Here is a 26,872-nt window from a genome sequence, read left to right on the forward strand (position 1 = left end):
CATGAAGAAGATATTACAATGCGAGCTGGTCCAATCACAAAATTTCAAGCCAAGAAGCTAAAACATACATTTCAAGGCTTTGTACAAAGATGTAAAATAAGAACTTAGCGCATATAAATTATTTTAAAAGTCAAAGAAAATAAAGAAGATCATTAATTTTGTCCAAGTGTGTGGACAAAATTTAGAATGAATGTCTAAGATCATTTTGGTCATTTCTTAGATAATTAAATTATGTTTATGTTTCCCTAAGTCATTTAATATTATATTTTCTTAGGTCATTTAATACCATGTTCCCTAGGTCATTTAAATTATGTTCATGTTCCCTAGGTCATCTAATTATGATCATTTGGGAGAATCTAGGTGTTTTAGCCTATAAATATCTCCTTTTGCAATGTAATATGACAAATTGAACGTCCTACTCGCAACCCTCTTGTGAATCGGACTCTAGATCTTGGTACTCTTGATCTGAAATGGTTAATGAAAGAGTGAGCTACATTATCCAAGAATATTACGCTACTCACTGATACAGAACTGAAGGTTGGTATAAATCATAAAAACAACTAATGGAGCTCTCAATTTAAGTAAATTCGTTTATCATGAATAAAATCATTTACCACATATTTACCATAGCGAGATTTGCAAAACCAACCTATAGAGGCAATAACATAAACAATACTATAATCTCATATTCAATCAGTTGAAATAACAACTTTCTCCTTTATTAGCCTACTGGTATTCATTGGGGTCTATAGGGATGTCCCTACAACGCGTGAACCTTTATTCAGCCTTTTCAACTAATGGGTCGTCCTTATACCCCATCCAGTATGAACGCCAAAAGATACCATCCCTGCATACCCCGTTCGGTATGAGAGTGAAACAGGATGTCCCCATATCCCGTCTGGTATGAGCGCCGAAATACAAATCATCGATACCCCGTCCAGTATGAGGCAACGTTCACGGTAGGGTTTCCTATGTACCCGCTCCGTCTACTATCTCCTAGGATATCCAGTAAGGCTACCATTCATCCATTCACTTAATCAAACAATTTTCTGTTTACCTTTAATTTCTAGTTTCTCAATTTTTGTAAATCATGTAAAACAAGCAATACATGCATCAAGGAAACACAATCGAATTATCATACAAATTCCAAAGTATTATCATCATTCGAAACTGTAAAATCAATCAATTAGTTAAACATAACAAACAATAATAAATAACCAGTTTCGGCTCCAATAGTAACATTTAATTATCGATATTTCTAAAGTATACAAAATACCATATTATTTATAATTAAACTTCAATTCTATAACAGGGAAAAAGACGAGGGATTCTTACCCGAATCGGTGTCTGAACATTAAACTTTTGGCTACGCCTACTAACGGTCCCCGAGTTCCCTGAATTTTTCTTTGGGGATTAAAACACGCTCGAAGTATCTATAAATGTTCTAAAAATCTAAAATCAGTATTAAAAACCTATTTCGAACAATTTCGGGATTATGGCACGGCGGCGGCGCCGTGCTTCGAGGATGGCACCGCAGCCTGCGGTGGTGTTTGTCTCGGACTGACTGTTTTCGACCGGTTTTGTACTCCTCCTTACGAGAAAACACATTAAGAGGCCTCGGTTGGCAAAAAAAATCGAAAAAAACATGCTCACCGACGGTAGGTTTCCGATGCGGCGACTCCACTGGCTCACCTTCGCGATTGGGTGTTTTGCTTCGGTCAACCTGTAGAAAAAGGAATTCTGATGACAGTGGTGAAAAAATTGCACGGAACGTGAATTGGGAAGGGTCTCATCGGAGGTAATTTTTATTTTTTTCTGCAGCAGCGTTTCTGGGCTTTACTCGTAGTTTACAGCTCATCCGCCAGTCATTTTGTTGCAATTTAGTCATGAGGGTGTTCAAAATCGAATTTCGAGCAAACAGAAATTTTTTACCTCTTTTGACGATCGGAGGCGACTCCGGCATGACGGAGGGAGGCAGTCAACTCCTTGCCGGCGACTGGTTATTCTTCTCCAGCGGGGGACTGGTAGCTAGAGTTAGAGTTTGGTATGAAGTGAGATATTTATATATGTCTCCTTTTAATCTGGGCCGTCTATCATGTTTAATCTGGATAGTCCTATCGTATTTAAATAGGAAGTAAATCTGGACCATTCATCGTGATTTGATCTGGGCCGTCCAATCACGTTTAAATAGAAAGTGAATATAGACCGTTCATCATGATTTGATCTGGACCGTCCACACGCGCGGGAACAAATCCGGACTATCCGATCGCGGTCACACGGATTGTCAGCATGGCCTTTCGGGAGGCACTGCGCCAGCGTGCCTTGCTGTGCGGCGCGCTCCGGTTCGTCAGGGCTGCTGGCTAGGTGTCCTACGTGACACATTTTTCTTAAATTACGATTTAACCCTCAGTTTCTGATTTTTCTTTCAAAAATACCTCCAGAACCCAATTTTTTACCTTTTTTTTCCAAAATTATTTTCAATTTCATCCTTTATCTATTTTTCTTCATTTTTACATTAAATAAAAGTTCAAAAATTTAAAAATTATATTTATACATTAATTTTAAATATATTAAAATTAATTAAGGGTATTACAGGTAATGCGTTGGTACTTAGTGGATATACGGTCTTCGGCCAACTAGGCATGTTCTAGTACCTCTGCATACAAGCTGGGTCTCAACATTGCAATTCGGTCATAGATGTCAGCACGAAGGCCCTTTAGAATTTTTTTAACTTTTGGACTTTGGGGAGTAACCATTAGAGGGGCGAACCTAAACAGTTGGATGAAATTGGTTACATATTGAGCAACTGTTACATTTCCTTGGTGGAGGTCCTAAAATTTCTCCTCTTTCTTTTCTCAAACATAGGCAAGAAAAAAATTATCAAAGAATGCATCCATAAAAACTTCTCAGGTGGTAAAGGTAGTGATGCGGAACTCCAAGACCCTTACTTGAACCTTAAAACTCTTCAATCGGTTTAGAACAGAATTTAGATCACAAGTAAAAAAGGAATCAAATTTTTTCAATCACCCAAATAGTAGAAGTTAAATAGAACCCAAGAAAGATAAATGATATCCTTTGAACCCAATCCAACAAGCACCAAGAACAATTGAAATAGGAAATCAAAATTGAAATACAAGTGAGAATAATTATATTCCAAATCAACACTTTGTGCATAAAATGAAAAGAAAGCAAAAATGTTCTCAACTCAATTCTAAAATATTTGATTACAACTCTTCTTAACCAACATCACTAATTATTTGTGATACAATATAGTTATGGGCTCATTCTTGTAATAACACTAAGACAAGACTTAAGCCCAAAATGAGTTACACTTGACTATATAGGCTTAATTAACTCAAACTAAAATAAAACAATCCAAAATACTTAAAACAACTAAACTAATCCAACCCCTACACAAGACTTATTCACCCATTACCAATAAGACTCAAATAAGCCCAAATTATTCTAAATCATTTAAACCCAATTAAAGTTATGAATTTGGGTTGTTCAAAAAGCTCATATTTGAACTTTCCACAATTGGTCAGCCCATCATCCACATGTTTTTGAGTGAAAACTTGGAGCAACTTTTTAAACTTATTTTCCTTTGATCTTGTTACTGGTTCCCTGAAACTTTCTAAGTTTAGAACTCTATTTGTGTTTACGTCATTTGAAATTTGCTCCAAGTCACATTTTGATGCTTTTTGAGTATTTTGAGTGTTTTTAGCCTTGTTTGCATCATTCTCCCTTCCTTCAAAAGGATTCGTCCTCGAATTAATTCCTGCATCAATTTCAAAATGGGATAAATCATATATGTTAAATATAGCCAAAACATTATACGCACCTGGTAGGTCCACTTTGTAGGCATTTTCATTGATTTTGGCTATGATTTGAAATGGACCATCCCCATGAACATCCAACTTAGATTTCCGTTTTAAAGGAAATCGTTCCTTGCACAAATGAACCCATCACACCCAATCTCTGGGTTCAAATGAAATCTTGCGCCTTCCTTTATTGACATGGGATGCTACGTGTTCATTTTTCTTTTTAATGTTCTGTCTTGCTTTTTCATGAATTGCTTTAACCATCTTTACTTTCTTATGTCCATCCAAATTAGAAATGTCACTTATAGGAATAGGCAACAAATCAAGTGGAGTTAAGGGATTAAAACCATATACAATTTCAAACGGAGAAAACCCAGTAGAAGAATGTACACTCCGATTATAAGCAAATTCAACAAATGGTAGCATATCTTCCAGAGTTTTAACATTCCTTCCAATTAATGCACGTAATAATGTACCAAGTATTCTATTTACTACTTCAGTTTGACAATCCGTTTGTGGATGTGAAGTAGTAGAAAATAAAAGTTTGGTCCCAAGTTTGGACAACAAAACTCGCCAAAAGTTGCTTAAAAACTTAACATCCCTATCGGACACAATGGTTTTAGGAATGCTATGCATTTTAACAACTTCGTGGAAAAACATATCAGTTATGTGTGGGGTATCATCTGTTTTGTGACATGATATAAAGATTGTCATTTTGGAAAAACAATCAATAACAACAAATATTGAGTCTCAGCCTTTTCTAGTTCTAGGCAAACCCAACAATAAGTCCATAGAAATATCAACCCAAAGATGTGTAGGCATGGGTAATGGTATATATAATCCATGTGGTTGAACTCTAGACTTAGCTTGCCTACATGAGATGCACTGCGCACAAATTTTCTTAACATGTTTGCGCATATTAGGCCAAAAGAAATGTTCATGTAAAATACTCAAAGTTTTGTCAATCCCAAAATGTCCCATTAAACCACCACTATGTGCTTCACGAACAAGCAACTCCCTAATAAAACTATTAGACACACATAATTTTTTCTTTTTAAATAGAAAACCATCATGCCTATAAAATTATTAAAATACCACATGTTCACAAGCCACATGAACATTTGAAAAATCACTATCATGCACATATAATTCTTTAAAATAGCTCAAATCCCAACAAGTTTGTAGAAAGAGTAGAGATAAGACTATGCCTTCTTAAAAGCGCATCAGCTACAACATTTTCTTTTCCTTGCTTATTTTGGATCACATATGGGAAGGACTCTATGAATTCCACCCATTTTGCATGTCGTTTATTAAGCTTGCCTTGTCCTTTCAAATACCTCAAAAATTCATAATCGGTGTGAATTACAAATTCTTTTGATAACAAATAATGTTGTGATGTCTCTAATGCTCTTACTAAAGTATAAAACTCTTTGTCATAGGTGAAATAATTCAATTGTGCACCATTGAGCTTCTCACTGAAGTAAACAATGAGTATTTTATCCTGCATAAGAACAACACTTATCCCAAACCCAGTGGCATCACATTCAATTTCAAAAGTTGAATTAAAATTAGGCAATCTTAATAAAGGCGCATTACATAACTGTTCTTTCAATAAGAAAAACGCATGTTCTTGTTCTTTTTCCCAAACAAACCCCTTATCTTTTTTCATGATTTTAGTTAAAGAGGTAGCAACGATGCTAAAATCTTTTACAAATCTCCTATAGAAACTTGCCAAACCATGAAAACTACGCACCTCACTTATACTTTTAGGTGCCGGCCACTCTTGCCTTTACCTTTTCACTATCTACCTCGATTCCTTTTACACTCATGACAGATACTAAGAAAATGATGTGATCAATGCAAAATGTACATTTCTTCATGTTAGCATACAGTTAAAATTTGTGCAATGTGTCAAACACTTGCCTCAAATGCATGACAAGCTCATCAATAGTTTTTTATATACAAGAATGTTATCGAAGTAGACAACTACAAACTTTTCAATAAATTCACATAAAATATGGTTTATTAAACGTATGAAAGTACTTGGCGCATTAGTTAAGCCAAATGACATAAACTTCTTTTGTTTTAAACGAAGTTTTCCATTCATCTCCTGGTTTCATTCTTATTTGGTAATAGCCACTTTTAAGATCAATTTTAGAAAATACACAAGCACTTTGCAACTCATCTAACATATCATCAAATCGAGGTATTGGGTGTCGATATTTTACTATTATTTTATTGATGGCTCTACAATAAACACATATGCCAACTACCATCTTTTTTGGGTACTAATAAGATGAGCACTGCGCATGGGCTTAAACTTTCTTGAATGTGCCCCTTTTGTAAGAGCTCCTCCACTTGCCTTTGAAGCTCTTTGGTCTCCTCGGGATTGTTCCTATAGACTAGTCTATTTGGTATGGCAGCCCCAGGAATGAAGTCAATTTGATGCTCAATCCCTCTCAAAGGTGGTAAACCTTGAGGTAGATCATCAGGAAAGATATCACTAAATTCCTGCAAAACTTCAACCACAATACTTGGCAAAGAAGGGTCAAGTTCGTTAGTTGAGAAACAAGCTTTCTTGTACATGAGTACAATCATTGACTTGTTAGAAAATAAAGCTTTTCTCACATTCATCATTTTAGCATAAAAGCTCATTTTTTTCCCTCATTCTTTTCTATGGTTGAATGCACATCTCTTTCTTTTTCCTTTTGATCTTCATTTTTCCACTCTAATTTTATCTCATTCTCTTTTCTTTTCTCTTTTTCTTTTTCTTTTCTTTTTCTCTCGGCCTCTCTTTGTGCGAGTTCATCATGAAAATTTTCAAGTTGCATTTGGTCTTCAAAAACTTGTTTAGGGGTTAAAGGAAGAAGAGTATAATTTTTGCCCTCTTTTTCTACCATGTACCTATTGAGATACCCATCGTGCATCACTCGCTTATATTAACTCTCACCTCTCCACTATTTTTAAGCCATTGCAGTTTATAAGGTTTAGGATGTTTTATAGTTTCAAAACCCAGTTTATCAACAAACAAGGTACTAGCCACATTTATACAACTACCCCCATTAATAATTATGCTACACAATTTTTCATTCACTAGACATCTAGAATGAAAAATGTTATCTCTTTGCAACTTAACCCCCTCATCATCATTCCTTACTTGTGTATTCAAAGCACGCCTAGAAACTAACAATCTACCTTCCATAGGCGTTTCCCATCACTACAATCCTCTAAAGGAGGCATTTCATCCTCCACATCACTCTCATCATTCGTTTTCAGTTAGTAGATATGAGGATAAGTATCCTTGGGCGAGAGTAGTACTAGGATGGGTGACCTCCTTGGAAGTCCTCATGTTGCAACCATTTTTTTGCAAATGGGTCGTTCGACGTTACGCGCAACTAGAACTATGATCTGCTGGTTTATTCGCAAATGTGAGTCACGGCGACGAGGTATTTTACTTGATATTAGAACGAGAAGGAGAGGTGCAGTGTGCACGCACAAGGAGATAAATGACGGGAGGGGGGGAGGGAAGGAGAAGGAGTGTATGTATTTACAGCGCGGAATAAAACAAGTGCCATTATACTATCATTAATTCACCAGATCCCATCAGAACTCCGCAGTTAAATGTGCTTGGACGAGTGAAGTACTAGAAGTGGTGACCTCTTGGGAAGTCCTCGTGTTGCACTTATTTTTTTGCTGATGGGTCGTTCGACGTTACGCGCGACTTGAACTATGGTCTGCTTGTTTATTTGCAAATGTGAGTCACAGCGCTGGGGTATTTTACTTGATATTAAAACGAGAATGAGAGATGCAATGTGCACGCACAAGGAAACAAATGACGGGTGAGGGGGAGGGAAGGAGCAGGAGTGTATGTATTTGCAGTACAGAATGAAATAGGTCCAATCATACCAGCATTAATGCACTGGATCCCATTAGAACTCCGCAGTTAAGTGTGCTTGGGCGGGAGTAGTACTAGGATGGGTGATCTCCTGGGAAGTTCTCATGTTGCACCCATTTTTTTTCAGATGGGTCGTTCGACGTACGCGCGACTGTAAACTATGGTCCGCTAGTTTATTTGCAAATGTGAGTCATGGTGCCGGGATATTTTACTTGATATTAAAACGAGAAGGAGAGATGCAGTGTGCACGCACAAGGAAACAAATGATGGGAGGTGGGAGGGAAGGAGGAGTGTATGTATTTGCAGTGCAGAACAAAACAGGTGCGATCATACCAGCACTAATGCACTGGATCCCATCAGAACTCCGCAATTATTTGTGCTTAGGCGAGAGTAGTAGTAGGATGGGTGACCTCTTGGGAAGTCCTCGTGTTGCACCCATTTTTTCGCAGATGGGTCGCTCGATGTTACGCGCGACTTGAACTATGGTCCGCTTGTTTATTTGTAAATGTGAGTCACGGCGCCTGGGCATTTTACTTGATATTAGAACGAGAAGGAGAGGTGCAATGTGTACGCACAAGGAAACAAATAACGGGAGGGGGGAGGGAAAGAGAAGGAGTGTATGTATTTGCAGCGCAAAATGAAATAGGTGCCATTATACAATCACTAATTCACCAGATCCTATCAAAACTCCGAGGTTAAATGTGCTTCGACGAGTGTAGTACTAGGAGTGGTGACCTCCTGGGAAGTCTTTATGTTGCACCTATTTTTTTAAGAATGGGTGTTCGACGTTACGCCAACTTGAACTATGGTCTGCTGGTTTATTCGCAAATGTGAGTCACAGCACCAAGGAATTTTGTTTGATATTAGAAGGAGAAGGAGATGTGCAGTGTGCACGCACAAGGAAACAAATGAGGGGAGAGAGGAGGAAAGGAGAAGGAGTGCATATATTTGCAGCGCAGAATGAAACAGGTGCTATCATACCAGCACTAATGCACCGGATCCCATCAGAACTCCACAGTTAAGTTTGCTTGGGCGAGAGTAGTACTTTGATGGGTGACCTCTTGGGAAGTCCTCATGTTGCATCAATTTTTTTGCAGATGGGTCGTTCAACGTTACGCGCGACTAGAACTATGGTCCGCTGGTTTATTCGCAAATGTGAGTCACAGTGCAGGGGCATTTTACTTAATATTAGAACGAGAAAGAGAGGTGCAGTATGCATGCACAAGGAAACAAATGACGGGAGGGGGGAGGGAAGGAGATGGAGTGTATGTATTTGCAGCGCGGAATGAAACAGGTGCGATCATACCAGCACTAATGCATTGGATCCCATCAGAACTCCGTATTTAAGTGTGCTTGGGCGATAGTAGTACTAGGATGAGTGACCTCCTGAGAATTACTCGTATTGTATTCATTTTTTTGCAGATGGGTCGTTTGACGTTATGCGCGACTGGAACTATGGTCCGCTGGTTTATTCGCAAATATGAGTCACGAGGTCGGGGCAGTTTACTTGATATTAGAAGGAGAAGGAGAGGTGAAGTGTGCACGTACAAGGAAACAAATGACAGGAGGGGGGAGGGAAGGAGGAGTGTATGTATTTGCAGCGCAGAATGAAATAGGTGCGATCATACCAGCACTAATGCACCAGATCCTATCAAAACTCTGCATTTATGTGTGCTTGGGCAAGAGTAGTACTAGGATGGGTGACCTCCTGGGAAGTACTCGTGTTGCAACTGTCTTTTTCTTAATATTTTTCGTGCATCCATTTATAGTCCACCACGTGATAAAAATGTCATTACGAGCATCGTAAATAATAGAACAAGCAAAACAGAGGTGCGGCGGGCGATCCGTTCATCTGGGCATGAGTCGAGGCAATTGGGCATTTTGTTTGATATTACAACTAGAACTAGAGGTGCGGAGTCCACACAGAGCAAAACAAATGATGGGAGGGGAGAGGAAAAGAGAAGGGGTATATGCATTTGAAGTGAGGAATAGGACGGGTGGGATCATACTAGCACTAATGCATCGTATCCCATTATAATCTGCAGTTAAGCATGTTTGGGCGAGAGTAGTACTAGGATGAGTGACCTCCTGGGAAGTGCTTGTGTTGCACCCGTCTTTTTGCGAACAAGGCATCAAACGTTACGCGTGACTGGAGCCATAGTCTACTGGTTCATTTGCCGGCGTGAGTCACCGCGCTCGGACATTTTGCTTACCTTTTTTTGTGCACTCATTTATACTCCATCACGTTATAAGAGAGTCATTATGAGCATCTTACATAGTAGAATAACGAAAAAAGAGGTGTGGCGGGTGGTCCTTTAATTTGGGAATAATTCGAGGCGCTGGGGCAATTTGGTTGATATTAGAACTAGAAACAGAGATGCAGTGTGTGCGCACAGCGAAAAAAATGACGGGAGAGGGGAGGAAATGAGAAAGGATATATGTATTTACAATGCAGAATGGAAGGGGTGCGATCATACCAGCACTAATGCATCGGATCCCATCAAACTATGCAGTTAAGCATGCTTGGGCGAGAGTAGTACTAGGATCGGTAACCTCCTGAGAAGTCCTCGTGTTAAGAGTGTCATTACGAGTATCTTATATAGTATAACAACGAAAAATGAGGTACAGCGGCCGATCCATTCATTTGGGCGTGAGTTGAGGTACCGGGGTATTTTCCTTGATATTAGAACCAGAAACAGAGGTGTGGTGTGTGCACACAATGAAACAAATGACGGGAGGGGGGAGGGAAGGAGAAAGGGTATATGTACTTGCAGTGCGGAATTGAAGGGGTGCGATCATACCTGCACTAATGCACTGGATCCCATCGAATTTCGTAGTTAAGTGTGTTTGGGCGGAAGCAGTACTAGGATGGGTGACCTCCTGGAAAGTTCTCATGTTCCACTCGTTTTTTTGCTGACGGGACGTTAAACATTATGTGCGATCAAAGCCATTGTCCGTCAGAGTGAGTCGCAACACCAAGACATTTTTCTTAATATTTTTCGTGCATTCATTTATAGTTTGCCACGTGATAAGAGTGTCATTACGAGCATTTTACATAGTAGAATAACTAAAAAGAGGTGCAAGGGGTAGTCCGTTAATCTTGGCGTGAGTCGAGGCGCCAGAGTATTTTACTCTATATTAGAACTATAAGCAAAGGTACGGTGTTCGCGCATAGCAAAACGAATAACAGGGGGGGGAGGGAGGGAGAAGTGGTATATGTATTTGTAGTGCAAAATAGAAGAGGTGCGATCATACTAGCACTAATGCACTGGATCCCATCGAACTCCGTAGTTGAGCGTGTTTTGGTAAGAGTAGTACTAGGATGGGTGATCTTTTGGGAAGTCCTCGTGTTGCGCTCGTCTTTTTACGCATGGGGTGTTAAACGTTACGCGCAATAGGAGCCATAGTCTGCCGGCATGAGTCGTGGCGCCAGAATATTTTGCTTAATATTTTTTGTGCATTCATTTATAGTCCACCACATGATAAGAGTGTTATTACGAGCATCTTACATAGTAGAACAATGAAAAATAAGGTACGACAGGTGGTCCGTTTATCTAGGTGTGAGTCGAGGTGCCCAGACATTTCGCTTGATATTAGAACTAGAAACAGAGGTGTAGTGTGCATGCACAACAAACAAATGATGGGAGGGAGGATGGAAGGAGAAGGGGTATGTATTTACAGCATGAAATGGAAGGGGTGCGATCATACCAATACTAATGCATCGGATCCTGTCGAACTCCGCAGTTAAGCGCACTCTGGTGAAAACAGTATTAGGATGGGTGACCTCCTGCGAAGTCCTCGTATTCCACCTGTCTTTTTACTGACAGGGTGTTAAATGTTACGCGTGACCGGAGCGACAGTCCGCCAGTGTGAGTCGCGGCATTTAGACATTTTGCTTAATATTTTTCATGCATTCATTTATAGTCCATCACGAGAGAAGAATGTCATTACGATTATCTTACATAGTAGAACAATGAAAATAGAGTTGTGGCGGGCGGTTTGTTCATCTGGGCATGAGTCGAGATGCCTTGGCATTTCGCTTGATACTAGAACTAGAAACAGACGTGCGGTGTGCGCGCACAACAAAATAAATGATGAGAGGGGATAGGGAAGGAGAAGTGATATATGTATTTGCAGCGCAAAATGGAAGGTGTGCGATCATACCAGCACTAATGCATCAGATCTCATCGAACTTCGTAGTTAATCATGCTTGGGCGAGAGTAGTACTAGAATGGGTGATCTTCTAGGAAGTTCTCATGTTCACCCTTCTTTTTGTAGATGGGGCGTTAAATGTTACGCGGGACTAGAGCGATAATCGCCGGTTAATTCACAAACGTGAGTCACGGCGCCGAAACATTTTGCTTAATATTATTCTTGCATTCAATTATAGCCCGCCATATGATAAGATTATTATTACGAGTCTCTTACATAGTAGAACAAAAAAAGGAGGTACGGTGGGTGTTCTGTTCATATAGATATGAGTCGAGGCACCGGGGCATTTCACTCGATATTAGAACTAAAAGTTGAGGTACGTTGCACGCATAGAGAAACAAATGACGGGAAGGGAGAGGGAAGGAGAAGGGATATATATCTTTATAGCACAAATTAGAAGGGGTGCGATCATACCAGTATTAGTTCACGGGATTCATCAGAACTCTATAGTTAAGCGTGCTTGGGCGAGAGTAGTTCTATGATGGGTGACCTCTTGGGAAGCACTCGTGTTGCACTTTTTTTTTACAGATGGGGCGTTAAATGTTATGCGGTACTGGAGCGACGGTCCGTCTGTTCATTCGCAAACGTGAGTCATGGTGCCGGGACATTTTGCTTAATACTTTTCGTGCATTCAATTAAAGACCATCATGTGATAAGAGTGTCATTGCGAGCATCTTAAATAGTAGAACAACAAAAAATGAGGTGCGGCGGGCGATCTGTTCATATGGGCATGAGTCGAGGTGCAAGGGCATTTCGCTTGATATTAGAACTAGAAGGAGAGGTGAGTTGCGCGCGCAGCGAAACAAATGACGGGAAGGGAGAGGGATGGAGAAGTGGTATATGTCTTTGTGGTGCAAATTAGAAGGGGTGAGATCATGCCAGCACTAGTTCACCGGATCCCATCAAAACTCCGCTGTCAAGCGTGCTTGGGCGAGAGTAGTAGTAAGATGGGTGACCTCTTAGGAAGTACTCGTGTTGCACCCTTCTTTTTGTAGATAGGGCATTAAATGTTACGCGAGACCAGAGCGACAGTTTGGCGGTTCATTCACAAACGTGAGTCATGGCGCCGGGACATTTTACTTAATATTTTTTGTGCATTCAATTAAAGCTCATCACGTGTTGAGAGTGTCATTGCAAGCATCTTACATAGTAGAATAATGAAAAAGGAGGAGCGGCAGGTGTTTCATATAGACATGAGTCGAGGCGCTGGGGTATATAGCTCGATATTAGAACTAGAAGTAAAGGTGAGTTGTGCCCACAGCGAAATAAATGATGGGAAGGGAAAGGGAAGGGGAAGGGGTATATGTAGTTACGGCACAAACCAAAACGATTGCAATCATACCAGCACTAGTTCACCGGATCCCATCAGAACTATGCAGTCAAGCATTCTTGGACGAGAATAGTACTAGGATATGTGACCTTCGGGGAAGTGCTCGTGTTGCACCCTTCTTTCTACAGATGGGGCGTTAAATGTTACGCGGGACCAGAGCGACGGTCCGCCGGGGCATTTTGCTTAATATTTTTTACACATTCAATTAAAACCAATTACGTGATAAGAGTATCATTGCGAGCACTTTAAATAATATAATAACAAAAAATGAGGTACGGTGGGCAATCCGTTCATATGGGCATGAGTTGAGGCGCCGGGGCATTTCGCTTAATATTAGAACTAGAAGAAGAGGTGAGGTGCGCGCACAGCAAATCAAATGACGGGAGGGGAGAGGCAAGGAGAAGGGGTATATATATTTGCAGCGCAAAAAAGAAAGCGTGCGATCATACTAGTACTAGTTCACCGGATCTCATCAAAACTCTGCAGTTATGCGTGCTTGGGCGAGTGTAGTACTAGGATGGGTTACCTCCTGGGAAGCTCTCAGCTCTTATGTTGCATCCTTCTTTTTTCAGACTGAGCGTTAAACGTCACGCACGACTGGAGCGACGGTCCATTAGTTCATTCGCAAACATGAGTAACGGTGCTGGGGCTTTTGTTTAATATTTTTCGCGCATTTAGTTAAAGCTCATCACATGATAAGAGTGTCTGCGAGGATATTACATAGTAGAACAACAAAAAACGAGAAGTAGTGGTGACCTCCTGGGAAGTCCTCGTGTTGCACCCATTTTTTTTCAGATGGATCGTTCGACATTACGCATGACTAGAACTATTGTCCGCTGATTTATTCGCAAATATGATTCACGGTGTGGGAGCATTTTACTTGATATTAGAACGAGAAGGAGAGGTGCAGTGTGCACGCACAAGGAAACAAATGACGGGAGGGGGGAGGGAAGGAGAAGGAGTATATGTATTTGCAGCGTGGAATGAAATATGTGCGATCATACCAGCACTTTGCAGTTAAGTGTGCTTGGGCGAGAGTAGTACTCGGATTGGTGACCTCTAGGAAGTCCTTGTGTTACACCCATTTCTTTTCAGATGAGTTGTGAGACGTTATGCGCGACTAGAACTATGGTCCGCTGGTTTATACGCAAATGTTAGTCACAGTGTCGGACATTTTAATTGATATTAGAACAAAAAAGAGAGGTTCAGTGTGCTTGCACAAGGAAACAAATGATGGGAGGTGGGAGGGAAGGAGAAGGAGTGTATGTATTTGCAGTGTGGAAGCAAAAAGGTGCGATCATACCACCACTAATGCACCGGATCCTATTGGAACTCCGTTGTTAAGTATGCTTGAGCGAGAGTAGTATTAGGATGGGTGACCTCCTGGGAAGTCCTCGTGTTGCACCCATTTTTTTACAGATGGTTCGTTTGACGTTACGCGCGATTGGAACTATGGTCCACTGGTTTATTCGCAAATGTGAGTCACGGCACTAGGGCATTTTACTTGATATTATAACGAGAAGGAGAAGTGTAGTGTGCACGCACAAGGAAACAAATGACAAAAGGGGGAAGGGAAGGAGGAGTGTATATATTTACAGTGCGGAATGAAACAGGTGCGATCATACTAGAACTAATGCACCGAATCCCATTAGAACTCCGCAGTTAAGTTTTTTGGGCGAGAGTAGTACTAGGATGGGTGACCTCTTGGGAAGTACTCGTATTGCACCCATTGTTTTGCAGATAAGTCGTTTGACGTTATGCGTGAGTCACGGCACCGGGGTATTTTACTTGATATTAGAACGAGAAGGAGAGGTGCAGTGTGCAGGCACAAGGAAAAAATGACGGGAGGGGGGAAGGAAGGAGAAGGAGTGTATTTATTTGCAGCGTGAAATGAAACAGGTGCGATCATACTAGCATTAATGCACCGGATCCCATCAGAACTCCGAAGTTAAGTACGCTTGGGCAAGAGTAGTACTAGGATTGGTGACCTCCTGGGAAGTCCTTATGTTGCACTCATTTTTTTACAGATGGGTCGTTCGACGATACACGCGACTGGAATTATGGTTCGCTGATTTATTCACAAATGTGAGTCACGGTGCCGGGGGCATTTTACTTGATATTAGAACGAGAAGCAGAGGTGCAGCGTGCAGGCACAAGGAAACAAGTGACGGGAGGGGGGAGGGATGGAGAAGGAGTGTATATATTTGCAGCGCGAAATGAAACAAGTGCGATTATACCAGTATTAATGCACTGGATTCCATGAGAACTTTACAGTTAAGTGTGCTTTGACGAGAGCAGTACTAGAATGGGTGACTTCTTGGGAAGTCCTCGTGTTTCACCCATTTTTTTACAGATGGGTCCTTTGTCGTTACGCGTGACTGAAACTATGGTCTGCTGGTTTATTTGCAAATGTGAGTCACGGCGCTGAGACATTTTACTTGATATTAGAACAAGAAGGAGAGGTGCAGTATGCACGCACAATGAAACAAATGACGGGAGGTGGAGGAAAGGGGAAGGAGTGTATGTATTTGCAGCACAAAATGAAACAGGTGCGATCATACCAGCACTAATGCACCGGATCCCATCAAAACTCTGCAGTTAAGTGTGCTTGGTCGAAAGTAGTACTAGGATGGGTGACTTCCTGGGAAGTCCTCGTGTTGCACCCGTCTTTTTCTTAATATTTTTCGTGCATCCATATATAGTCCACCACGTGATAAGAGTGTCATTACAAGCACCGTAAATAATAGAACAAGCAAAACAGAGGTGCAGCGGGTGGTCCGTTCATCTGGGCGTGAGTCGAGGCAATAGAGCATTTTGCTTGATATTACAACTAGAAATAGATGTGCGGTGTCCACACAGCGTGAAACAAATGATGGGAGGGGGGAGGGAAAGAGAAGGGGTATATGTATTTGAAGTGAGGAATAGGACAGGTGGGATATTACTAGCACTAATGGATCGTATCCACTCATAATCTGCTGTTAAGCGTGTTTGGGCAAGAGTAGTACTAGGTTGGGTGACCTTCTGGGAAGTCCTCGTGTTGCACCCATTTTTTTGCAGATGGGTCGTTCGACGTTACACGTGACTGCAACTATGGTCCTCTGGTTTATTCGTAAATGCGAGTCACGACGCTGGGGCATTTTATTTGATATTAGAACGAGAATGAGAGGTGCATTGTGCACGCAGAAGGAAACAAATGACGAGAGGGGGGAGGGAAGGAGAAGAAGTGTATGTAGTTGCAGTGCGGAATCAAACAGGTGTGATCATACCAGCACTAATACACCGGATCCCATCAGAACTCCTCGGTTAAGTGTGTTTGGGTGAGAGTAGTACTAGGATGGGTGACCTCCTGGGAAGTCCTTGTGTTGCACCCATTTTTTTGCAGATGGGTCGTTCGACGTTACGCGTGACTGGAACTATTGTCCGCTGGTTTATTCGCAAATGTGAGTCACGGCACATAGACATTTTACTTGATATTAGAAAGAGAAGTAGAGGTGCATTGTGCACGCACAAGGAAACAAATGACAGGAGGGGGGAGGGAAGGAGAAGGAGTGTATGTATTTGCAGCGCGAAATCAAATAGGCACGATCATATCAGCACTAATATAGTAGATCCCATCAGAACTCCTCAGTTAAGTGTGCTTGGGCGAGAGTAGTACTAGGATAGGTGACCTCCTGAGAAATTCTTGTGTTGCACCCATTTTTTTGCAGATGGGTCGTTCGATGTTACGCGCGATTGGAACTATGATTTGCTGGTTTATTCGCAAATATGAGTCACGGTGCCGAGAAATTTTACTTGATAGTAGAATAAGAAGAAGAGTTGTAGTGCGCGCGCACAAGGAAACAAATGACAGAAGGGGGGAGGGAAGGAAGAGTGTATGTATTTGCAGTGCAGATTGAAATAGGGGCGATCATACCAGCACTAATGCACCGGATCCCATCAGAAATTCGTAGTCAAGTGTGCTTGGGCGAGAGTAGCACTAAGATGGGTGACCTCTTGGGAAGTACTCGTGTTGCACCTATTTTTTTGTAGATGGGTCGTTCGATGTTACGCGCGACTGGAACTATGGTCCGCTGGTTTATATACAAATGTGAGTCACGACGCCGAGACATTTTACTTGATATTAGAACGAAAAGGAGAGTTGTAGTGTGCACGCACAAGGAAACAAATGACGGGAGGGGGGAGGGAAGGAGAAGGAGTGTATGTATTTGCAGCGCGGAATGAAAAAGGTGTGATCATACCAAAACAAATGCAACGGATCCCATCAGAACTCCGCAGTTAAGTGTGCTTGGGCGAGAGTAGCACTCGGATGGGTGACCTCCTGGAAAGTCCTCGTGTTGCACCCATTTTTTTAGAGATTGGTCGTTCGACGTTACGCGCGACTAGAACTATGGTCAGCTGGTTTATTCGTAAATGTGAATCACAGTACTGGGGTATTTTACTTGATATTAGAACGAGAAGGAGAGCTACAGTCTGCACACACAAGGAAACAAATAATGGGAGGGGGGAGGGAAGGAGAAGGAGTGTATGTATTTGTAGCGCAGAATGAAACATGTGCGATCATACCAGCAATAATATACCAGATTCTGTCAGAATTCCGCAATTAAGTGTGCTTGGGCGAGAGTAGTACTAGGATTGGTGACCTCCTGGGAAGTACTTATGTTGCACCAATTTTTTTTTCAAATGGGTCGTTCGACGTTACGCACGACTAGAACTATGGTCCGCTGATTTTTTTGCAAATATGAGTCACAGCACTGGGGTATTTTTCTTAATATTAGAATGAGAAGGAGAGGTGCAGTATGCACACACAAGGAAACAAATGATGGGAGAAGGGAGGGAAGGAGAAGGGGTATATGTACTTGCAACGTGGAATTGAAGGGGTGCAATCATACCTGCACTAATTCACTAGATCCCATAGAATTTCGTAGTTAAGTGTGTTTGGGCGGAAGTAGTACTAGGATGGGTAACCTCTTTGAAAGTTCTCATGTTCCACTTGTTTTTTTACTGACGGGACTTTAAACATTATGCGCGATCAAAGCCATTGTCCCTCGGAGTGAGTTGCAATGCCAAGACATTTTTCTTAATATTTTTCATGCATTTATTTATAATTCACCACGTGATAAGAGTGTCATTACGAGCATCTTGCATAGTAGAATAACGAAAAACGAGGTGCAGGGGTAGTCCGTTCATCTGGGCATTAGTCTAGGCGCCGGAGCATTTTGCTCTATATTAGAACTATAAGCAGAGGTGCGGTGTTCGCGCATAGCGAAACAAATAACAGGGGGGGAGGGAGGGAGAAGGGGTATATGTATTTGTAGCGCAAAATAGAAGAGGTGCGATCATACTAGCACTAATGCACTGGATCCCATCGTACTTCGTAGTTGAGTGTGCTTTGGCGAGAGTAGTATTAGGATGGGTGCTTTTGGGAAGTCCTTGTGTTGCGCCCCTCTTTTTACTGATGAGGTGTTAAACATTATGCGCAATAGGAGTCATAGTCCGCCGGCATGAGTCGTGGCGCCAGAATATTTTGCTTAATATTTTTTGTGCATGCATTTGTAGTCCACCACATGATAAGAGTGTCATTACGAGCATCTTACATAGTAGAACAACGAAAAACGAGGTACGACAGACTGTCTGTTTATCTAGGTGTGAGTCGATGTGCCTGGACATTTCGCTTGATATTAAAACTAGAAACAGAGGTGTAGTGTGCATGCACAGCGAAACAAATGACGAGAGGTGGGAGGAAAAGAGAAGGGGTATATGTATTTGCATCACAAAATGGAAGGGGTGCGATCAAACAAACACTAATGAATCGAATCCTGTCGAGCTCCGCAGTTAAGCGTGCTCTGGTGAAAGCAGTATTAGGATGGGTGACCTCCTGCAAAGTCCTCGTGTTCCACCACCCGTATTTTTATTGACGGGGTGTTAAATGTTACGCGTGACCGAAGCGACAGTCTGCCAGTGTTAGTCGCGGCATTGGGACATTTTGCTTAATATTTTTCATGCATTCATTTATAGTCCATCACAAGAGAAGAATGTCATTACGATTATCTTACATAGTAGAACAATAAAAAAAGAGTTGTGGCGGGCGGTCTGTTCATCTGGGCATGAGTCGAGATGCCTTGGCATTTCGCTTGATTAGAACTAGAAATAGAGGTGTGGCGTGCGTGCACAACAAAAAAATGATGAGAGGGGAGAGGGAAGGAGAAGTGGTATATGTATTTGCAGCGCGAAATGGAAGGGGTACGATCATACCAGCACTAATGCATCGGATCCCATCAAACTTCGTAGTTAATCATGCTTGGGAGAGAGTAGTACTAGGATGGGTGATCTCCTAGGAAGTTCTCATGTTGCACCCTTCTTTTTGCAGATTGGGCGTTAAATGTTACGCGAGACTAGAGCGACAGTCGCCGGTTAATTCGAAAAACGTGAGTCACGGCGCCAAAGCATTTTGCTTAATATTATTCGTGCATTAAATTATAGCCCACCACGTGATAAGATTATTATTACGAGCATCTTACACAATAGAAAAACAAAAAAGGAGGTACAGCGGGTGTTCCGTTCATATAGACATGAGTCGAGAACTAGGGCATTTCGCTCAATATTAGAACTAGAAGAAGAGGTGCTTGCGCGCACAACGAAATAAATGACTGGATGGGAGAGCGAAGGAGAAGGGATATATGTCTTTGCGGCACAAATTAGAAGGGGTGCGATGATACTAGCACTAGTTCACGGGATCCATCAGAACTCTACAGTTAAGTGTGCTTGGGCGAGAGTAGTTCTACGATGGGTGACCACTTGGGAAGCACTCGTGTTGCACGCTTTTTTTTGCAGACGGGGCATTAAATGTTACGCAGGACTGGAGTGACGGTCTGCCTGTTCATTTGCAAACGTGAGTCATGGTGCCGAGGCATTTTGCTTAATACTTTTCGTGTATTCAATTAAAGCCCATCACGTGATGAGAGTATCACTGCGAGTATCTTAAATAGTAGAACAACGAAAAATGAGGTGCGTCGGGTGATCTATTTATATGGGCATGAGTGGAGGTGCCAGGGCATTTCACTCGATATTAGAATGAGACATAACGAAACAAATGACGGGATGGGAGAAGGAAGGATAAGTGGTATATGTCTTTATGGCGCAAATTAGAAGGGGTGCAATCATACCAGCACTAGTTCACTGGATCCCATTAGAACTCCGCAGTCAAGCGTGCTTGGGCGATAGTAGTAGTAAGATGGGTGACCTATTGGGAAGTACTCGTGTTGCACCGTTCTTTTTGTAGACGAGGCATTAAATGTTATGCAAGACTAGAGCGACGGTCCGACGGTTCATTCACAAACGTGAGTCACGGTGCCGGGACATTTTGCTTAATATTTTTCGTGCATTCAATTAAAGCCCATCACATGTTGAGAGTGTTATTGCGAGCATCTTACATAGTAGAACAATGAAAAAGAAGGTGCGGCGGGTGTTTCATATAGACATGAGTCGAGGCGTCGGGGCATTTCGCTCGATATTAGAACTAAAAGCAGAGGTGAGTTGCGCCCACAGCGAAATAAATGATGGGAAGGGAGAGGGAAGGGGAAGGGGTATATGTACTTGCGGCGCAAATCAAAACGATTGGGATCATACCAGCACTAGTTCACCGGATCCTATCAGAACCTCCGCAGTCAAGCATTCTTGGACGAGAGTAGTACTAGGATGCGTGACCTTCTGGGAAGTGCTCGTGTTGCATCCTTCTTTCTACAGATGGGGCGTTAAATGTTACGCGAGACCGTAGCAACAGTCCGCCGGGGCATTTTGCTTAATATTTTTTGCACATTCAATTAAAACAATTCACGTGATAAGAGTGTCATTGCGAGCACCTTACATAATATAACAAAAAAATGAGGTGTGTTTGGGTGAGAGTAGTACTAGGATGGGTGACCCCCTGGGAAGTCCTCGTGTTGCACCTATTTTTTTGTAGATGGGATATTCGACGTTACACGCGATTGGAACTATGATTCACTGATTTATTCACAAATGTGAGTCACGGCATCGGGGGCATTTTTCTTGATATTAGAACGAGAAGCAGAGGTGCAGTGTGCACGCACAAGGAAACAAATGACGGGAGGGGGGAGGGATGGAGAATAAGTGTATGTATTTGCAGCACGAAATGAAACGAGTGCGATCACACCAGCACTAATGCACCAGATTACCTCAGAACTCTCTAGATAAGTGTGCTTTGGCGAGAGTAGTATTAGGATGGGTGACCTTTTGGGAAGTCCTCGTGTTTCACCCATTTTTTTGCAGATGGGTCCTTTGACGTTACGCGCGATTGAAACTATGATCCGTTGGTTTATTCGCAAATGCGAACCACAGTGCCGAGGCATTTTACTTGATATTAGAACTAGAAGAAGAGGTGCAGTATGCTGGCACAAAGAAACAAATGACGGGAAGGGGAGGGAAGGAGAATGAGTGTATGTATTTGCAGCGCAAAATGAAACAGGTGCGATCATACCAGCACTAATTCTTCGAATACCATCAGAACTCCTCAGTTAAGTGTGCTTGAGCGAGAGTAGTATTAGGATGGGTGATCTCATGGGAAGTCCTTGTGTTGCACCTATTTGTTTGCAGATGGGTCGTTCGACGTTACACGCGACTGGAATTATGGTCCATTGGTTTATTTACAAATGTGAGTCACGGCACCGGGGCATTTTACTTGATATTCGAACGAGAAGAAGAGGTGTTGTGTGCACGCACAAGGAAATAAATGACGGGAGGGTGGAGGGAAGGAGAAGGAGTGTATGTCTTTGCAGCGTAAAATGAACTAGGTGCGATCATAGCAGCACTAATGCACCGTATCCCATCAGAACTCCGCAGTTAAGTGTGCTTGGGCGAGAGTAGTACTAGGATGGGTGACCTCTTGTGAAGTCCTCGTGTTGTACCCATTTTTTTGCAGATTAGTCCTTCGACGTTACGTGTGACTGGAACTATGGTCCGCTTGTTTATTTGCAAATGTTAGTCACGGCACCGGGGCATTTTACTTGATATTAGAATGAGAATGAGAGGTGCAGTGTGCACCCACAAGGAAGCAAATAACGGGAGGGGGAGGAAAAGAGGAGTGCATGTATTTGAAGCGCAGAATAAAATAGGTGCGATCATACCAGCACTAATGTACCGGATCCTATTAGAACTCCGCAGTTAAGTGGGCTTGTGCGAGAGTAATACTAAGATGGGTGACCTCCTGGGAAGTCCTCATTTTGCACCCATTTTTTTGCAGATGGGTCGCTCGATGTTACGCGCAACTGGAAGTATGGTTCGCTAGTGTAGTGTGCATGCACAGCGAAACAAATGACGGGAGGGGAGAGGGAAGGAGAAGGGGTATATGTATTTACAGCACGAAAAGGAAGGGGTGCGATCATACCAACACTAATGCATCAGATCCTGTCGAACTCCGCAGTTAAGCGTGCTCTGGTGAAAGTAGTATTAGGATGGGTGACCTCCTGCGAAGTCCTCATGTTCCACCCGTATTTTATGGATGGGCCATTAAATATTACGCGTGACCGGAACGACAGTCCGCCAGTGTGAGTCGCGACATTGGGATATTTTGCTTAATATTTTTCATGCATTCATTTATAGTCCATCACGAAATAAGAATGTCATTATGATTATCTTACATAGTAGAACAATGAAAATGGAGTTATGGCGGGCAGTCTGTTCATCTGGGCATGAGTCGATATGCCTTGGCATTTCGCTTGATATTAGAACTAGAAACAGAGGTGTGGTGTGCGCGCACAACAAAATAAATGATGAGAGGGGAGAGGGAAGGAAAAGTGGTATATGTATTTGCAGCGTGGAATGGAAGGGGTGCGATCATACTAGCACTAATGCATCGGATCCCATCGAACTTCGTAGTTAATCATGTTTGGGAGAGAGTAGTACTAGGATGGGTGATCTCCTAGGAAGTTCTCATGTTGCACCCTTCTTTTTGAAGAATAGGCATTAAATGTTACGCGGAACTAGAGCGACAGTCGCCGGTTAATTCGCAAACATGAGTGACGACGCCGGAGCATTTTGCTTAATATTATTCGTGAATTAAATTATAGTCCACCACGTGATAAGATTATTATTACGAGCATCTTACATAGTAGAACAACAAAAAAGGAGGTGTGGTGGGTGTTCCATTCATATTGACATGAACCGAGGCATCGGGGCATTTTGTTTGATATTAGAACTAGAAGAAGAGGTGCGTTTTGCGCACAGCGAAACAAATGACGGGAAGGGAGAGGGAAAGAGAAGGGATATATATCTTTGCAGCACAAATTAGAAGTGGTGCGATCATACCAGCATTAGTTCACAGGATCCATCAGAACTCTGCAGTTAAGTGTACTTGGGCGAGAGTAGTTCTACGATGGGTGACCTCTTGGGAAGCACTCGTGTTGCACCCTTTTTTTTGTAGACGGTGCGTTAAATGTTATGCGGGACTGGAGAGACGGTCTGCTTGTTCATTCGCAAACGTGAGTCACGGTGCCAGGGCATTTTGCTTAATACTTTTCGTGCATTCAATTAAAGCCCATCACATGATGAGAGTATCATTGCGAGCATCTTAAATAGGAGAACAACGAAAAATGAGGTGCAGCGGGCGATCTGCTCATATGGGCATGAGTCGGGTGCGAAGGCATTTGGCTCAATATTAGAACTAGAGCAGAGGTGAGTTGTGCGCACAGTGAAATAAATGACGGGACGGGAGAGGGAAGGAGAAGTGGTACATGTCTTTGCGGCGCAAATTAGAAGGGGTGCGATCATACCAGCACTAGTTCACCAGATCCCATTAGAACTCCGCAGTCAAGTGTGCTTGGACGAGAGTAGTTGTAAGATGGGTGACCTCTTGGGAAATACTCTTGTTGCACCCTTCTTTTTGTTGACGGGGTATTTAATGTTACGCGGGACCAGAGCGACGGTCCGGCGGTTTATTCACAAACATGAGTCACGGCACTGGGACATTTTGCTTAATATTTTCGTGCATTCAGTTAAATTCCATCACGTGTTGAGAGTGTCATTACGAGTATCTTACATTGTAGAACAATGAAAAAGGAGGTGCACCGGGTGTTTCATATAAACATGAGTCGAGTCGCTGGGGCATTTCGCTCGATATTAAAACTAGAAACAGAGGTGGGTTGCGTCCACAGCGAAATAAATGATGGGAAGGGAGTGAGAAGGAGAAGACGTATATGTATTTACGGCGCAAACCAAAAGGATTGCAATCATATCAGCACTAGTTCACCGGATCCCATCAGAACTCCGCAGTCAAGCATTATTGGGCGAGAGTAGTACTAGGATGCGTGACCTTCTGGAAAGTGCTCGTGTTGCACCCTTTTTTCTACAGATGGGGTGTTAAATGATACGCGGGACCGGAGCGACAGTCTGCCGGGGCATTTTGCTTAATATTTTTTGCACATTCTATTAAAACCAATCACGTGATAAGAGTGTCATTCCGAGCACCTTACATAATATAACAACAAAAAATGAGGTGCGGTGGGCGATCCGTTCATATGGGCATGAGTCGAGGCGCCGAGGCATTTCGCTTAATATTAGAACTAGAAGAAGAGGTGAGGTGCGCACATAGCGAATCAAATGACGGGAGGGAAGAGGGAAGGAGAAGGGGCATATATGTTTGCATCGTAAACAAGAAAGGGTGCGATCATACCAGCACTAGTTCACCGGATCCCATCAGAACTCTGCAGTTATGCGTGCTTGGGCGAGAGTAGTACTAGGATGGGTTACCTCATGGGAAGCTCTCGGCTCTCGTGTTGCATCCTTCTTTTTTCAGACTTGGTGTTAAACGTTACGCGGGATCGAAGCAATGGTCCACTGGTTCATTCGCAAATGTGATTAACGGCCCAGAGGCATTTTGTTTAATATTTTTCGTGCATTCAATTAAAGCCCATTAGGTGATAAGAGTGTCTGCGAGCATATTACATAGTAGAACAACAAAAAACAAGGTGCGACGCTATCCGTTCATATGAGAATGAGTGGAGGTGTGCACCGAGGTATTTTGCTTGATATTAGAATTAGATGCAGAGGTGAGGTGCGCGAACAACGAAACAAATGACGGGAGGGGAGAGGGAAGGAGAAGGGGTATATGTACTTGAGGCGCAAACTAGAATGGGTGCGATCATACTAGCACTAGTTCATCGGATCACATATGAACTCCGTAGTTAAGCGTACTTGGGAGATAGTAGTACTAGGATGGGTGATCTCCTGGGAAGTTCTCGTGTTGCACCCTTCTTGTTGCAGATGGGGAGTTAAACATTCAAATGGAGCAGAGCGATGGTCCGCTGGTTCATTTGCAAACGTGAGTCACGGCATCAGAGCATTTTTCTTAATATTTTTTTAGCATTCAATTAAAGCCCATCACGTGATGAGAGTGTCATTCTAAGCATCTTAAATAGTAGAAAAACAAAAAATGAGAGGCGGCGGGCGATCCGTTCAATGGGCATGAGTCGAGATGGGTCTTTCGACATTACACGCGACTGGAAGTATATTCCGCTGGTTTACTCGCAAATGTCAGTCACGGCGCGAGAGCATTTTACTTGAAATTAGAACGAGAAGGAGAGGTGCAGTGTGCACGCACAAGGAAACAAATGACGGGAGGGGGGATAGAAGAAGGAGTGTATGTATTCGGACTGCAAAATGAAACAAGTGCCATTATACGATCACTAATTCACCGGATCCCATCATAACTCCGCAGTTAAATGTGCTTGGGCGAGTGTAGTACTAGAAGTGGTGACTTCTTGGGAAGTCCTTGTGTTGCACTTTTTTTTTTAAACAGGGCGTTCAACGTTACGCGTGGTTGGAACTATGGTCAGCTGGTTTATTCCCAAATGTGAGTCACGACGCCGAGGCATTTTACTTGATATTAGAAGGAGAAGGAGAGGTGCAGTGTACACGCACAAGGAAACAAATGACGGGAGGGGGAGGGAAGGAGAATGAGTGTATGTATTTACAGCGCGGAATGAGACTGGTGCCATTATACCATCACTACTTCTTCGGATCCCATCAGAACTACACAGCTAAGTGTGCTTGGGCGAGAGTAGTACTAGGATGGGTGACCTTCTGGGAAGTCCTCGTGTTGCAACCATCTTTTTGCACATGGGTCGTTCGACCTTACGCCCGGCTAGAACTATGGTCCGCTGGTTTATTCGCAAATATGAGTCACGGCGTCGGAGCATTTTACTTGATATTAGAACGACAAGGAGAAGTGCAGTGTACATGCACAAGGAAACAAATGACGGGAGGTGGGAGGGAAGGAGAAGGAGAGTATGTATTTGAAGCGCGGAATGAAAAATGTGGGATCAACTTATGTAATAGAGTCGATCCCTTAAGATATTGAGCAGCGGTGTAGCATCAGATCCTAAAGACAGTAGGTCTTTTTATGAAGAAAAGTCTTTTTCAAAGATTCTATATAAATTTCTATACGAAAACGAAACCGAGATAGTCACCTTTCAGAGAATTCTAACAATAGTCGAAATGCCTATGCTTTATTAATTAATTTATTTATTTTTTCTGAAGGTGGGAGAAAAGATAAGCTAAAACTGATTATTATTTAATTTAATCAAAATTCAAGTTTGAAACTCA

The 26,872-nt window shown here is 42.4% G+C and overlaps 23 pseudogenes; all 23 read left to right on the top strand.

Annotated features, from left to right (window-relative positions):
* Positions 1-7,713: 7,713 nt before the first annotated feature.
* LOC148254948 (5S ribosomal RNA) lies at positions 7,714-7,832 on the top strand (annotated as a pseudogene).
* A 203-nt stretch (positions 7,833-8,035) lies between these two features.
* Positions 8,036-8,154, top strand: LOC148254949 (5S ribosomal RNA; annotated as a pseudogene).
* Positions 8,155-8,683: 529 nt separating this feature from the next.
* LOC148254950 (5S ribosomal RNA) lies at positions 8,684-8,802 on the top strand (annotated as a pseudogene).
* Positions 8,803-9,008: 206 nt separating this feature from the next.
* LOC148254951 (5S ribosomal RNA) lies at positions 9,009-9,127 on the top strand (annotated as a pseudogene).
* Positions 9,128-9,330: 203 nt separating this feature from the next.
* LOC148254952 (5S ribosomal RNA) lies at positions 9,331-9,449 on the top strand (annotated as a pseudogene).
* Positions 9,450-12,328: 2,879 nt separating this feature from the next.
* Positions 12,329-12,446, top strand: LOC148254953 (5S ribosomal RNA; annotated as a pseudogene).
* Positions 12,447-12,793: 347 nt separating this feature from the next.
* LOC148254954 (5S ribosomal RNA) lies at positions 12,794-12,912 on the top strand (annotated as a pseudogene).
* A 1,635-nt stretch (positions 12,913-14,547) lies between these two features.
* LOC148254955 (5S ribosomal RNA) lies at positions 14,548-14,666 on the top strand (annotated as a pseudogene).
* Positions 14,667-14,869: 203 nt separating this feature from the next.
* On the top strand, positions 14,870-14,987 carry LOC148254956 (5S ribosomal RNA; annotated as a pseudogene).
* A 168-nt stretch (positions 14,988-15,155) lies between these two features.
* LOC148254957 (5S ribosomal RNA) lies at positions 15,156-15,274 on the top strand (annotated as a pseudogene).
* Positions 15,275-15,805: 531 nt separating this feature from the next.
* On the top strand, positions 15,806-15,924 carry LOC148254958 (5S ribosomal RNA; annotated as a pseudogene).
* A 586-nt stretch (positions 15,925-16,510) lies between these two features.
* LOC148254959 (5S ribosomal RNA) lies at positions 16,511-16,629 on the top strand (annotated as a pseudogene).
* A 528-nt stretch (positions 16,630-17,157) lies between these two features.
* LOC148254960 (5S ribosomal RNA) lies at positions 17,158-17,276 on the top strand (annotated as a pseudogene).
* Positions 17,277-17,482: 206 nt separating this feature from the next.
* LOC148254961 (5S ribosomal RNA) lies at positions 17,483-17,601 on the top strand (annotated as a pseudogene).
* A 2,359-nt stretch (positions 17,602-19,960) lies between these two features.
* LOC148254962 (5S ribosomal RNA) lies at positions 19,961-20,078 on the top strand (annotated as a pseudogene).
* Positions 20,079-20,407: 329 nt separating this feature from the next.
* On the top strand, positions 20,408-20,526 carry LOC148254963 (5S ribosomal RNA; annotated as a pseudogene).
* Positions 20,527-22,063: 1,537 nt separating this feature from the next.
* On the top strand, positions 22,064-22,182 carry LOC148254964 (5S ribosomal RNA; annotated as a pseudogene).
* Positions 22,183-22,384: 202 nt separating this feature from the next.
* On the top strand, positions 22,385-22,503 carry LOC148254965 (5S ribosomal RNA; annotated as a pseudogene).
* Positions 22,504-23,099: 596 nt separating this feature from the next.
* On the top strand, positions 23,100-23,217 carry LOC148254966 (5S ribosomal RNA; annotated as a pseudogene).
* A 347-nt stretch (positions 23,218-23,564) lies between these two features.
* Positions 23,565-23,682, top strand: LOC148254967 (5S ribosomal RNA; annotated as a pseudogene).
* Positions 23,683-24,028: 346 nt separating this feature from the next.
* On the top strand, positions 24,029-24,147 carry LOC148254968 (5S ribosomal RNA; annotated as a pseudogene).
* A 780-nt stretch (positions 24,148-24,927) lies between these two features.
* LOC148254969 (5S ribosomal RNA) lies at positions 24,928-25,053 on the top strand (annotated as a pseudogene).
* A 348-nt stretch (positions 25,054-25,401) lies between these two features.
* On the top strand, positions 25,402-25,520 carry LOC148254970 (5S ribosomal RNA; annotated as a pseudogene).
* Positions 25,521-26,872: the final 1,352 nt, after the last annotated feature.

This window comes from Carica papaya, chromosome 5, assembly GCF_054855325.1.
Source record: "Carica papaya isolate Zhongbai chromosome 5, ASM5485532v1, whole genome shotgun sequence".
Lineage (NCBI taxonomy): Eukaryota > Viridiplantae > Streptophyta > Magnoliopsida > Brassicales > Caricaceae > Carica > Carica papaya.